Consider the following 15,691-nt stretch of genomic DNA (forward strand, 5'->3'; position numbering starts at 1 on the left):
AGTATTGAGTACCTCATTTGTATAATCACTCACTTCATCGAAAGTGCAATTCTCTACTTGTAACTAGTATGTCGCTACCAAGAGAAATAGGCATCACGTCATTCTCACTCAGACGTGCTCTGCACATGTAAAAATATATTCATCCCCTTCTCACTTTATAAAGAGAAATCTAAAGTTATCGCTTATCATAATATAAACAATATAATAATAGTTGTCAAAACTACAAACAATTAGGGCAGAAACTCAATCTGTCTTGGTCTATGTTCAATTTCCCATAGCTAGCTCAGTATGTAATATATAGAAGCTAGTTAATAAATATTTGTTGAGCTAATATATGAATGATTAGAGTAAAATAAATAATAATTGTTTACGAGAGCATGTAACATAAAGACAATGGGCTTTGCATTAGGAGAATTGCTCTATGTGGCATTTGAAATGATACTCCTTTATTTCAACTCAAGATAGCTGCTTTTCAGTAAAAGCAGAAATAGAATTCAGAATGCTAGGACTAGTTTAAGACTTTTGCTTCAGTCAACTATCTGAGAATGATGCACACCTTGGGTAAGTGGCTTCCAAGGAAGCACCGTCGATCAAGTAGGCTTCCAGAACCTGATACTTGCAACCAACAGCTTGCAAATAGAATCTGACAAAACATATGGAGAAGATCATTCAAGGATGGGAAGCAGCACCTTTAAGCCATAGTCAGAACATGTAACCACAAGGGCATCAGCAGACAAAGGCAGGAGGCAGAGGAATGTTCAGTTCCACCTGAGAAGTTGGGGGTGTGGCATCAGGTCTTATTCATGGAGTCAGCCACACAGGTCATTTGCTACTGTAGTGGAAGATGTGATGGCTGGATGGTGGAGAGCTGGTGGGATCTCAGTGTTGAGCTCATGTGTCAAACACAAGGGGATGATCATTCTATCTCTGTGTTCAGAGAGGCAGGAGCAGTGGGAGAGTTAACATAGCTCGGTGGGTCAGGAAACCCATTCTGTATCCTTGCATGAGCTATGCATCATTGAGAAGAATGGGATCATCCTGAATATCACCACAGACTTAATGTCCACCTGAGTTATTATTCTTAGTGACATAAATTATGTGTGAAGGTAAAAAGGAAGTTTCTGTGGTGACTTCCACAAAGCAAGATGGAATGGTGGTGCTCATACAGGGGAGACGCCTAAGCAGCCAGGCTCCAGCAAACTGTGGTCACTGAGGATGGGAGCGGGTCTTCAAGACCTTCAGCTATGTTTTGAATATCTCACCGTCCCGTTTCTGAAGCATGATCTCAGCCAACTTCATCTAATCTTAACAGGCATTACACTAACAACTTATCTATCTTAAAAATAGTATTGAAAAGGCAGTGCTTTTAAAAACAAGCCAGTGGTTAAGGGTGAATCAATTCCTGCTGCTTCTGAGCTCTGCCCCAGGCAAGCTTGTGACTTGAGAGCCAGAGCCGACACCACAGGTGAAGCAAGGAAGATGCGTGTCAGCCAAGCAACAGGTCAGGCTCTCAGGGCAGAGCTGACAGATCTCTCAACAGCAATCAGGGTCCCCTCAGACCTGAGGACTGAGGGAAGAGCTAAATAAAGGTTGGAGACGGAGTGATTGACAGTGTAATGGCAGAGGGTTAGAGCAGAGAGGAAGGGATCAGAATAAATGTATATAGGGAGATGTGAGGAGCAGGAAAGAGGAGCAACTGGGCTGAGATGCAGGGAGCACTGGCGTGAGCCTCGAAACACCGCCAGAGAAGGAAAGTGGGGAGAGCACCCATGCTGTTGGTAGATCCTTGAAGAGAATTGTGTGTGTGTGTGTGTGTGTGTGTGTGTGTGTGTGAATTTTTATTTTATTATTTTTTTGTTTGTTTTGAGACAGGGTCTCACTTTGTTGCCCAGGCTGGAGTGCAGTGGCACAATCTCGGCCCACTGCAACTTCCACCTCCCAGGCTCAGGTGATCCTTCCACCTCAGTCTGGGACTATAGGCATGTGTCACCGCATCCAGCTAATTTTTGTGCTTTTAGTAGAGATGGGGTTTCACCATGTTGCCCAGGTGGGTCTCGAACTCCTGAGCTCAGGCAATCCACCTACCTCAGCCAAAGTACTGGGATTACAGGCATGAGCCGCCATGCCCAGCTATGGATTTTAAGAAACTGGGTGATGATCTTGAATTTGTTAATGATCTTGACCTTGAACCTGCTAATTTCAGGAAATAACCAATACATAACGTACTATATTATCATTGTTTTGTAAACCGAATAAACATTGTATTTATGGATTTGCATTTTTTTTTTTTTGGAATTCTGTGTCATATCCCAATAATGGAAGTGTGGCACATACACTGCTGGCAATGTTGCACCCTTCATATATGTTGGTTCCACCAAGGCATTCTCAGGAGTCTTTTTTAGATGGGCCCTTCGTGGGGTGCTATATTATTATATCAACAAATGAAGTGAGCCATTCTCTACAACTGCATGTGGAATCCGGCGGGGAGGCTAGTACGATGAGGCTAAAGGCCACTGGCGTACATACATGAGTTTCCAAGGGGTCCATACCTTCTATTTCCTCTCACTGAACACTGTCCAGACCTCTCTTTGGCAAAGCCATGCACACCCAAGATTGGATGTGCAAGTAATGACTCAGATGTCTACCTCTAGCTGAGACCTCACAGTTGATATCCATACCTATACATTTGTAATAAGCCACAACCTATTACAAATGGCTCCATCAGATCCTGAGAAACACACCAAATTCAGCATGAGTCCTAGTCTCCTGCCTGGACACACAAAACCTTTCTAACCTGCTTCTCATGGCTGCAATATTACCTCCTTCAATCAAGTCCATGCATTATTCATTAAAAGAGTCAATCTTCCTTACCAACCATCTGATGACATAATGCTTTTTTCTTAAATTTATTTGAGGGGATCTCAGCACCTAAACAGAGGTTTCCAAACTTTCTGTGACAGAAAATGTGTTTTAACTAACAGCCCAATGACACATAAGCATGTATTTTAACTGAAACAAGATTTCATGAAAAAGGAAGCTTTATAACATGTAATGCACTATATTTTCTATTTTATTCCATTTTATTTAAAAAGCTAGTGTTACCCACTAAATTAATTGACACAAAACAGTTCGGAAACCACTGACACAGAGGATAGAGTTCAATCTGCTTTGCATGATGTATGAGGCTGTTCTTGCCCTGGCCCACATGTCTCCATTCTTAAGACTGTTGCCTCTCCTCTCACACCTTACACTACATACACTAAGCCTCTTGCCGCTCCCAATACTTCTTATTAAACGGTGTTGTGAACAGGCAGCTTTCTCTTCCTGCGTGTGCCAATTCAGTTTATCACAATTCAGTTTACCATCTTCTCTTTATCATCACCAAGACTTCTGTTGGCTGCAAAACTCCCTTTCTCTTTTCGCTTTCATAGTCCCATGGATGCATTTCTTCCTCTGTGAAGCCTTTTGGACAACTCCAGGCACTATGAATTACTTCACATCCTCTTTACTGTTACATTTACAGCTTGAGCTTTCCTCAAGTATGACATCATCACTAAGAACTGTGATGATCTTATCTCTTCTGGGATTACAAAAATCTTTCTGTGTTTTTGAAATCGGGATGCCTCTTCATGTGACTATGGTCCCCTTTTCCTTTAAGTCATTCAGGATAAATTTTCTGTCATTTGCAACTAAAATTGTTACTAAATCAATGATATACTCAATATCTTAGATCTACGGAAATACCATATATTTTACACTTTACGTCTCCTAATTAGTTCATGAATTCTTTGAGCACAGAAATTGGGTCTTATTCATATTTATAACCTCAGTGCTGAGAATAATGCCTGGCAAAGAGCTGGCATCATTAAATGCTTATTGAATAAGTCAAAATGAAAGAACATTTATAATTTATTGTCAGTCCTATTTTAAAATGTCAAAGAATTTTACACTTACAACACTGGCACATAAATGTCCTATAACTCTTCCCAGGTTTACAAACATAAATATTCAATATGTTAAGTGAAATCCATTAAGTATATATCTATAAAAAGAGAAATATGCAAATTGATGACTTTGGTTGATACATAATATTAAAGTAGTCAAACCATATATATTTCTACCAATCACACCTATGTCTACATTTATCATGGAAATATGTCTAGATAAAATTAATAATCATAAGTTCTAGGGTTCATCTCTACTACAAATTAGATAGTGACATATTTCTTGAATCCACAACCATCCTAGTTCCCCCAGACAACACAAATATATTTCAAAGCTGATTGATGGGTTTACCAAGCTACAGGGACACTTATCCTTATGCCAGAAAAATAAAGTCTGGGATTCTAAAATTACAGACCCATCAAACTAACAGAAGACTGAGCAGAAACTGAAATAGACACCGTACTTTAAAATTTGACTCTTCCAGAATAAAAGAGGAAGTTCTAATGTATTTCACAAAAATGAAGCTCAGTGCTGAGTTGACTATTCTTTTGGCTGAAACTTCAAAGAAGCGTGCTTAGCACAGCCCCTAATACGGTCTTCATCACACACAGTGACTGTCCAGGATACACTGTCACTGCCAAATGTCTCAGGTGCTGGAGTTCCCCTCACACAGCTCCCATAGACTTCGAATCCATCTCATACACTGTATCTGTGCAAGACACTGAACAAAAGCATCTAAGCTTATTAGTGAAACACAACCTGTCTTCCTATTCTCCCTAGTAATATCCTAAACAAATATGCAGTTTTCCAGCTTAGATTCCCCATTTAATCATAGATTGACATTATAAAATCTGGTTAAAAAAAAAAAAAAAAAAAAAAAAAACATGCTTCAGCCAGTCACAACAATTTTACCACTATGAACTGCCAACTTTGACTGTCACAATCTATTAAACAGAAAGTCCCCAAATGCCAGCTACACAGTGGTTCGCAACATGTTCTTACTTCACAGTACTTGAAAATGTCCACTCAAATTATGGCAATTTATCCTTCATATTGATTGCAAATATGTATCTGCCACTTCACAATTTCTCAAGATAGCGAATCTCAATGACACATCTAGTTTTTCCAGAATTGCTATCAATGGACAATCAAGGACAAAAATCTCACTCTGCAAACAGATATATGCACTCAGCCCATATGTTTAACCTATTACAACAGAGACAGTATCAGTCAGTATTTTAAAATTAACTATAAAACCGAGTTTCAACTACTCTTATGCAACTTTAGTCACTACCATTGACTTAGCAGTTTTTTAAATAAATTACTGACCTTAAAAGAACAAATAGAAAACAAAGACTGAATAGAGCCATAATAATTTTATAGCTGCCAAGATACACTGACATTTTTTACCAACATATAACAAATTTTGAAATTTTAAGTGATATAATCTGCCTATTACAACATATGACTTTAAAAGTAAGCTGTGCTTAGGAGTTAAATCTCAATTATATATATTTAAGAGATATTACTGTAATTGTAAAGGTTACATGGCAATGAAACTCTCATTTTTTGTATATAATCATTCAATATTGTATTTTAGGGCTACAAACACCCTGGTATGTGATCAATAACTAATTTTAAATGGACAAATAATTAGATATTATGAAAAGGTGATTATCAATTCCCAGCCTTACTTTTGCCAATTTCTTTTCTGTTTTCTTTTCATTTACAATTTGTACAAATCATTACCCTGCTAAGCAAAATTTATAGCATTTCTTTACTGCCAAATCCCCTTTTTCTCCAAATAAGACTCTCAGATATTGTTCCCTTTTTAAATTACCTCCAAATGAAAATATTTTCCCTCTCATCTGCATTTATATCTTATCTGCTTATTATTTGTTACTATCTCTGTTGGGTTGAGTTTGGGAGAATATGATAATTTTTAATTATGTCCACAGGTTCTTTCATACCCCTCTCTTCAGGAAGTAGAGCTTAATTCACCTCCCCTTGAGAGGGGGCTAGACTTAGTGACCCTTTACACAAATAATATGGTAGATGTGATGGTACATGGTTCTGAGACAAGTTATGAAAGACACTTGGACTTCCCTATTGATCTCTCTTTCATCATTCACTCTGGGGAAGTCAGCTTCCAGGTAGACAGGATGCTCAAGCAGCCCTATGGAGAAAGAGGTCCATGTAAGGAAAAACTAAAGCCACCTACCAACAACTGGCAAAGGACTGATACCTACAACCAATGGGCCATATGAGTAAGACATTTAGACAGCAGATCTTCCAGTCCCAGGCCTACCTTCAGATGATATAGACCTGGCTCACATCTTGACTGAAACATTAGAGGAAACTCTGACTCAGAAATACCCAGCTAAGTGGCTCCTAGATTCTTGACTCACAGAATCCATGAGATAAATATTAGTTGTGTTAAGATCCTAAATTCTAGGGCAATGTGTTATGCAGCAACAGATAACTAATATTGAGCATGGTGACAATCTTCAGGTGTTTCTGAGGGTCATTAACTAACACTGAGGTTTCAGTGATTTCATCACAGCCTTCTGTTGACACCAGCACATGGAATGAGTCAGAAAAAATGCCAAGCCAGAGATTCTGCTCCATCCCCAAATTTTATTCTATATAGTCCCCCAGAGTTTATGACTTATCACAGACTCCTCAGGAGCTATCTCCAAGAAGGGTTCATAGCTAGGAAGAAATCAAGGAAAATAATGTATGAATGACTTAGCATGGCGTAATCATGATTTCACAATACATTTTACATTTGTCTGTTTAAAGATTTCTAAAGATGTTCAAAAATTTTGCTAAATCGTATATATACACATTTAAAAAGTAATCATTTCATAATTATAGATGAAGTTTAGATTGGTATTTTTGGACATGGATATTTTCTCCATGGTTTCCATAAAATACACATACAATAGTAGTCTTAAATATGAATGATAATGAGGATATACAATGCTTTTATGTCATAAGATTATCTAATCTTGTTCACTTACTGCACCTTATTTAAAAAAAATAGACCCTTGTATATTTAGGTTTCAGGTATTTCTCTTAATGACTGCATATCATAATCTATAATTATATAGCTATGATTAGTGCTAAGTTTCCAATGACTAATTTTCTGGCAGGGTTTTTGCAAGATCCTCTGGGCAAGTTATTTTACTTTGTTATTAAGCTCATACTGAAGCCAGTATTATGGCACTTGACTTTCTTCCTATTCTTCAACTAGTACCTTTCTGGTCTTCGTGTGAACCAATTGCATAATCTCCCAACTCAAGGTGCAGAGAGTTAATTTTACCTTGATAGATACTAGCACTGCTGACTGATTTTCCATTTTTCTTCTTCATCTAGGACAGCGTTCACCTAAAATCAGTCTTGCTGTTATGACTCGTTTTGGTCAACCAATTATAATTGAGTACAAGCATTTAAGATCCCATGTATGATTCTTCACCCTCTGTTTCTTCCTACTTTGGAAAACCCTGTGTGTTGTATTAGGGCGGCAGAGGCGTAAGAGATTGAAGAGCAGCTATGTGGAAGAGGAGTTTTCATCTACCCACAGAGGATATGTCACTTGAGTGATTAAACAGACTGCTTGGATTAAGCCAGGGCGACTTTGGTATTGTTTGCTGCTTTGACATACCCAGCCCATCCTGACTGATACACTGTCCAGAGGGCATGATAGGGGATACTTACGAAAGTTTCTGAGTTAAAAGAACGTGGTAAGTCTAAATGTCTCTTGAAAAACAAATTTTGTTTTGCCCCCAAAGGGTTCAGCTTTAATTACAGTCCTACTGGCAAAATATTTATCTGGATCTCAGTTTCCTAATTGGTATAGGAAACATTAGTATAGCTCTATATTCTAGGTTTGAGTCAAGATTCAAAAACAGTAATTTTTATTATATTTTAAAAATTACAAAGCTTGTTACTAGACATTAGAACATTAATACAAAATAGATTTTAGTTCCTAAATTATCTTTGTTAACATATTTTAAATTATCTTACACACCAAGATGTAATCAATAATAATTGATAAATAAACTATGACTACAAATACTTATACTACATTGTGATACATGGTTTAAGCAATGCATTTTTTAAAACCAAATGTATTTCTTAACTTCTTGGTATGATAAAATTAAGATTTCATAGACACTCACTTGTCCAGGGTAAAATTTAGTAGACTTTTTTATTTCAGGAAATTAAAGAAGCACTCCACTAAAGTGTAAACCTGAAATTTCTACTTACGGAAACCATTAAATAATTTAAAAGAGATTTATCAGTGAATTTTGTTGATGTACTCACAATTTAATCAATATTAATCATCTTTTCCACCATTCATTCTGAAATTTCTCAAGTGTAAAGCAGAAGAAAAGACAGCTTGTTTTCAACTTTTATTTTAGGTTCGGGGTACATAGGCAGGTTTGTAATATAGGTAAATTGAGTGTCATGGGGGTCTGGCATGCAGATTGTTCCATCAACCAGGAAAGGAGCTTAGTAGCCAATAGGTAGTTGTTTGATCATCTCCCTTCTCCCACCCTACGCTCTCAAATAGACCCCAGTGTCTGTTGTTCCCTTCTTTGTGTCCACATGTGTTCAATATTTACCTTCCACTTATAAGTGAGAACATGAGGGGGCTTTCTGTTCCTGCTTTAGTTCACTTAGGACAATGGCCTCCAGCTCCATTCATGTTGCTTCAATGAACATGATCTTGTGCTTTGTAATGGCTGCATAGTATTCCACAGTGTATATCTGCCACACTTTCTTTATCCAGTCTACTGCTAATGGCCATTTAGGTTGATTCCATGTTTTTGCTATTGTGAACAGTGTTGTGACGAATATGGTATAATGATTTACATTCCTTTGGGAATATACCCAATAATGGGATTGCTGGGTTGAATGGCACTTCTGTTTTAACTTCTTTGGAAATTGCCACACTGCTCACTACAATGGCTGAAGTAATTTTCATCCCAACAAGCGGTGTATAACATTTCTTTTTCTCCACAGCCTCAGCAGCATCCGTTACTATTTGACTTCTTAATAACAGCCATTCAGACTGGTGTGAGATAGTGTCTCTCTGTGGTTTTGATTTGCATTGTTCTAATGATTCATGATGTTAAGTACTTTTTCATAAATTGTTGGCTGCACACAGTCTTCTTTTGAAAAGTGTCTGTTCATGTCTTTAGGCCACATTTTAATGAGGTTGTTTTTGCTTGCTACTTTAAGTTCCTTACAGATTCTCTATATTAGACCTTTGTCAGATACATAAGTTACAAATACTTTCTCCCATTCTATATGCTGTCTGTTTCCTCTGCTGATATTTTCTTTTGCTGTGCAGAAACTCTTTCGTTTAATTAGGTGGTCCCATTTATCAATTTTTGTTTTTGTTGCAATTGCTTTTGGTGTCTCCATCATGAAATCTTTACCAGGGCCTATGACTGGAATACAACTTCCTGGGTTATCATCAGGGTTTTTGTAGTTTTATGTTCTCCATTTGTCTTTAATCTGTCTTGAGTTGATTTATGTAAGGAAGGGATCCAGTTTCAATCTTCTGCATATGGCTGGCCAGTTAGCCCAGCAGCATTTATTGAACAGGAAGTCTTTTTCTTATTGCTTATTGTCAGTTTTGTCAATTGGATGGTTGCAGGTGTCTGGCTTTATTTCTGGGCTCTCTATTCTGTTCCACTGGTCTATGTGTCTGTTCTTTTATTCCCACTACCATGCTGTTTTCATTAGTGTAGGCTTATAGTATAGTTTAAAGTCAGGTAGTGCGATGCCTCCAGCTTTGTTCTTTTTACTTGGGATTTCTTGGGCTATTGGGGCTTTTTTTGGTTCTACATGCATTATACAACAGGTATTTCCATTTCTGTGCAGAATGTCATTGGTAGTTTGGAATAGCATTCAATCTATAAGTTGTCTTGGGCAGTATGGCCATTTTAACAATATTTATTCTTCCCATCTACGAGCATGAAAGTTCTTCCATTTTATCAGTCATCTCAGATTTCTTTCAGCAGTATTTTGTAATTCCCATTGCAGAGATCTTTCACCTCCATGGTTAGCTGCATTCCTGGGTATTTTGTACTATTTGTGGCTATTGTGAATGGGATTGGTTTCTTCATTTGACCCTCAGCTTGGATGTTGTCGATGTATGCAAATGCTACTGATTTTTGTGCACTAACTTTTTTTTATTATGCTTTAAGTTCTAGGGTACATGTGCACAGCGTGCAGGTTTGTTACATATGTATACATGTGCCATGTATACATGTGCCATGCACCCATTAACTCATCATTTACATTAGGTATATCTCCTAATTTACATTCTGAAACTTTGCTAAAGTTGTTTATAAGATCTAGGAGCTCTGGGGCAGAGACTATGGGTTTTCCAGAAAACCCATAGAATCATACTGTCTGCAAGCAGAGACAGCCTGACTTGCTCTCTTCCTATTTGGATGCCTTTTATTTCTCCTTCCCGATTGCTCTGGCTAGGACTTCCAGAACTGTGTTGAATGGAAGTGGTGAGAGTTGGTCATCCTTGTCTTGTTCCAGTTCTCAAGGTGAATGCTTCCAGCTTTTACCTATTCACTATGATATGGCTGTGGGTATGTTATAGATGGCTCTTATTGTTTTGAGGTATGTTCCTTCAGTGCTTAATTTGCTGAAGGTTCATAACATGAAGGAATGTTTAATTTTAACAAAAGCTTTTCTGTATTTATTGAGATAATTAGGTTTCATGTTTTTTGTTCTATTTATGTGATGAATCACATTTATTGATTTGCAAATGTTGAAACAAACCTGCGTCCAGGAATAAAGTCTACTTCATCATGGTGGAATACCTTGTTCGTGTGCTGCTGGATTTGGTTTGTTTGAAGTTTGTTAAGGACTTTTGACATCAATGTTCATCAAGGATATTGGCCCAAAATTTTCTTTTTTTGTTGTGTCTCTATCAGGTTTTGGGATCAGGATGATGCTGTCCTCACAGAATGAGTTAGGGAGGAGTCTGTCCTCCTTAATTTTTTGGAATAGTTTCAGTAGGATTGGTACCAGCTCTTCTTTATACATCTGGTAGAACTCAGATGTAAATCTATCTGGTCCTTGGCCTTTTCTAGTTCATAGTCTTTTTATTACTGATTCAGTTTTGGAACTCATTATCAGTCTGTTCAGGACTGCAATTTCTTCCTTGTCTCATCTTGGGAGATTGTATGTTTCCAGGAATTTATCAATTTCTTCTAGACTTTCTAGTGCACAGAGGTGTGCATAAAGGCGTTTGTAGTAGTCTCCAAGGGATTATTGTATTTCTTGGGGGTCAGTGGTAATGTCCTCTTTGTTATTTCCAATTGTGTTTATTTGGATTCTCTCTCTTTTCTTATTAATCTAGCTAGTGGTATATCAACCTTATTTATTCTTTCAAATAACCAACTCCAAAATATTTTATCCTTTTTATAACAATTGTTTTCTCAGTTCCATTATTTCAGGTTTAATTTTGGTTATTTCTTATCTTCTGCTACCTTTGGGGTTGATTTCCTCTTGATTTTCTACTTTCTCTAGGTGTGATGTTAGGTTGTGAATTTGAGATCTTTCTAACTTTTTTTTTATGTGGGCATATAGTGTTATAAATGTTTCTCTTAACAATGCTTTAGGTAGGTCCCAGAAATTCTGATATGTTTTATCTTTGTTCTCATTAGTTTCAAGGAATTTCCTTATTATTCTGCTGTGGCTTTTTTTGGTGAGGGGGCAGGGAGGTGGAGAGTTCTGTAGATATTTGTCAGATCTACTCGGTCAAGTGTGGAGTTCAGGTCCCATATGACTTCATTATTTTCGGCTCTGATTATCTAATATTGTCAATGGGGTGTTGACATCTTCCTCTATTATTGTGTGGTTATCTACATCTCTTTGTAAGCCTCTATGAACTTGTTTTATGAATCTGGGTGCTCTTGTCTTGGGTGCATATATATTTAGGATAGCTATGTTTTCTTGTTTTGATCCCTTTACCATTATGTAAAGCCTTTTTTGTGTTTTTTACTTGTTGTTGGTTTAAAGTCTGTTTTGTCTGAAATTAGAATAGCAGCCCTTGCTTTTTTCTGTTTACTTAGTGGATTTTTTTCCCATCCCTTTACTGTGAGCCTGTGGGTTTCATTGCATGTGGGATGGGTATCTTAAAGAGAGTACATCTTGCTTCTTTATACAATTTGCCACTTTGTGCCTTTTAAGTGGGGGCATTTAGGCCATTTACATTCAATGTTACTACTGATACGTACAGATTTGATCATATTATCTTGTTATTAGCTGGTTATTATGTAGACTTGACTGTGTGGTTGCTGTATAGTGTCACTGATTTATGTAGTTGTGTGTCTTTTTGTGGTGGCTAGTTGAACATTCTTTCCTTTCCATAATTAGCACTCCCTTCAGGACCTCTTGTAAAACAGGTCTGGTGGTGACAAATGCCCTTAGCATTTGCTTGTCTGAAAAGGATCTCCTTACTTCTTCATCTACGAAGTTTAGTTTGACTGGATATGAAATTCTCAGTTGCAATTTATTTTCTTTCATAAGGCTTAGTATAGGCCCCCAATCTCTTCTGGCTTGCAGAGCTTCTGCTGAAAAGTCCACTGTTAGCCTGATGGGGTTTCCTTTGTGGGTGACCTGCCCCTTCTCTCTAGCTGCTGTTAACATTTTTTCTTTCACTTCGATCCTAGAGAATCTGATGACTATGTGTCTTGTCAATGGTCATCTTGTAATACCTTGCAGGCATTTTTGGCATTTCCTGAATTTGAATGTTGGCCTCTCTAGCAAGGTTGGGAAAGTTTTCATGGATGATATCCTCAAATATGTTTTCCAAGTTGCTTGCTTACTCTCCTACTCTTTCAGGGACACCAATGAGTTACACATTTGGTCTCTTTACATAATCTCATATTTCTAGGAGTTTTTGTTCATTCTTCTGTATTCCTTTTTTTTTTTGGTCTGATCGTTTTATTTTGGAGAACTGGTCTTTGAGCTCTGAGATTCTTTCCTCAGCTTGGTTTACTCTGCTGTTAATACTTGCAATTATATTATGAAATTCTTGAAGTGAGTTTTTCAGCTCTACCACATCAGTTTGGTTCCTTCTTAAAATGGCTATTTCATCTTTCAGCTTCTGTATCATTTTGTTTTATTCCTTATAGTTCCTGGATTGGGTTTCAACTTTCTCCTGAATCTTGATGATCTTTTCTCCTATCCTTTGTTCCTGTTCTGAATTTTATGTCTGTCACTTCAATCATTTTAGCCTGGTGAAGAACCATTGCTGAAGACCGAGTGTGGTCATGTGGAGGCAGAAGACACTCTGGCTTTTTGAGTTATCAGAGTTCTTGTTGTGGTCTTTCTCATCTGAGTAAGCTAATGTTCCTTCAGAAAGACTGCTTTTTAATGCTAACATTATGCAAAAATTTTGTGCCTGGATTTAACATAAAATTCAGGAAAAAAAAGCAAAATAATTTTTAACAGTTATAAAGTCTAGGCTGTAAGCACTACAAAATTATTAACAAGTGGCTGAGCCAGGAATATGGAAAATTTTTTTTAAATATTATAACTTCTATCTGATCTGAGTGAAGAAAATACAGTACTCAAAAACTGAACACTGGATAAAACAGTTGTTTAGTTGTTATGTGAAAAGTCAATAATCACCTCTAAGTATTTTAAAAATATATTTAAACTGATAAAGGAAATGTAACTCCAATATAAAATTAATAGTACCATTATAAAATGTTGCTTAACACATTGAAAAATTACACAGTATCTGGCTTTTAAATATTCAAACAACTTAAAACAATAAAACGGCCGGGCGCGGTGGCTCACGCCTGTAAGCCCAGCACTCTGGGAGGCCAAGCCGGGCAGATCACGAGGTCAGGAGATAGAGACCATCCTGGCTAACACAGTGAAACCCCGTCTCTACTAAAAATGCAAAAAACAAGCCGGGCGAGGTGGCAGGCGCCTGTAGTCCCAGCTACTCGGGAGGCTGAGGCAGGAGAATGGCGTAAACCCGGGAGGCGGAGCTTGCAGTGAGCCGAGATCGCGCCACTGCACTCCAGCCTGGGTGACTGAGCAAGACTCCATCTCAAAAAATAAATAAATAAATAAATAAATAAATAAATAAAACATATAGACAAATTTCTCAGCAGTCCTATTTTACGGGTATTCTGCTACTTTTCCCCTATCCATTTACATATATATGTAAAGGTACACACGTATACACAAATACATCCACATATACACAAATCAATATACACAGACATACACACACACTTAACAGAAATGTGATGATGCTATATATTGTCTGTAACTTTTTTTCCAATCAGTATGTCTTCCAGACTATTTCAGACCATTACTTATGAATTTATCATGTTGTTTAAATCTGTACACAGCTATCTCATTGTATTGCTGTAACATTTTTAGTTCTCTACTCTACAAATGTTGTTTTCATTGCATTGCTTTTAGTTGTTATGGGAGAAATCAATAATCACCTCTAAATATTTTAAGAATACATTTAAACTGATAAGTTAAAGGAAAGGTAACTCCAATATAAAAATTCATAGTACCATTATAAAAAGTTGCTTAACACACTGAAAAATTACACAATATCTGGTTTTCAAATATTCAAATAACTTAAACCAATAAAACAATATATAGACAAATTTCTGAGCAGTCATATTTTATGGGTATTCAGCTAGTTTTCCCCTATCCATTTACATATGTATATAAAGGTACATACATATACATACATACATGCACTTACACGCAAACTGATATACACATACACACACACTTAACAAAAATGTGATGATGCTATATATATTGTTCTGTAACTTTTTTTCCAATCAGTATGTCTTTGAGATCATTTCAGACCATTACTTATGAATTTACCATGTTGTTTAAATCTGTATGCAGCTATCCCATTGTATTGATGTATCATTTTTAGTTCTCTCCTCTACAAATGCTTTTCTCATTTCTTTTTTTATTTTGCTCATACATATATGTTGCAATCAGGATCACTTTACAAGGGTGTATGTGTGTATGTGTGAGTATTATGTTAGATAAATTCCTAGAAATGAATTTGCTGTGTTCTAAGAATACAAACATCTTAAGCTGTGACAGATGCCGCCATCTTGTTCCCAACGCCTCTCCAACGGAGACTTCACCAACAACATAAAGGAAAGCCAAATTACATGCACTTTGGCAAACAGAGATATGAGTGGTCATTTAAATTTTTAATAATCTGATAGTTAAAATGTAATGTATGATTGTTTTCTTTTGTGTAAAATGGCATTTTAAACTGTAGAGTCCGTTAGACAAAAAGCTGATTGTGTTAACAGAAAAACATGAGTCATCTTTCTATGACTTGTCAAGTTACTGTTGTTATATTTCTCTTATAGCACTTTACCCACTTTACTGCAATTACAGATAAAAATCTTCTGACCCTTACATCCAATGTATAAAGTCATTACTTTTAACTTCATTTCACAAATGGAGAAAGATGGGACTCAAGAAAAATAAATAGCATGTACGGTCTCAGAAGTGTAGTCGGGGCAGATTTTAAACCAAATTTCTGACATCCTGTCATGTCTTATTTTGATTAGACCCCAGAATAGTCAATGTTTGGATGTAATGGCTCTTTTGTATATAAATCCTATTATAAAACAATACACATTAGTTTCAAGGAAGTTGTTTTTACAATTTTAGATAAATCCTTCAGCTT

The 15,691-nt window shown here is 36.8% G+C and overlaps 1 protein-coding gene across 3 annotated transcripts in view; it reads right to left on the reverse strand.

Annotated features, from left to right (window-relative positions):
- The window catches only part of CTNND2 (catenin delta 2), a 942,360-nt gene that overhangs the window by 774,390 nt on the left and 152,279 nt on the right, over positions 1 to 15,691 (reverse strand). The window lies entirely within an intron of this gene.

The sequence above is a fragment of the Trachypithecus francoisi genome, unplaced genomic scaffold (genome assembly GCF_009764315.1).
Source record: "Trachypithecus francoisi isolate TF-2019V2 unplaced genomic scaffold, Tfra_2.0 Lachesis_group2, whole genome shotgun sequence".
NCBI lineage: Eukaryota > Metazoa > Chordata > Mammalia > Primates > Cercopithecidae > Trachypithecus > Trachypithecus francoisi.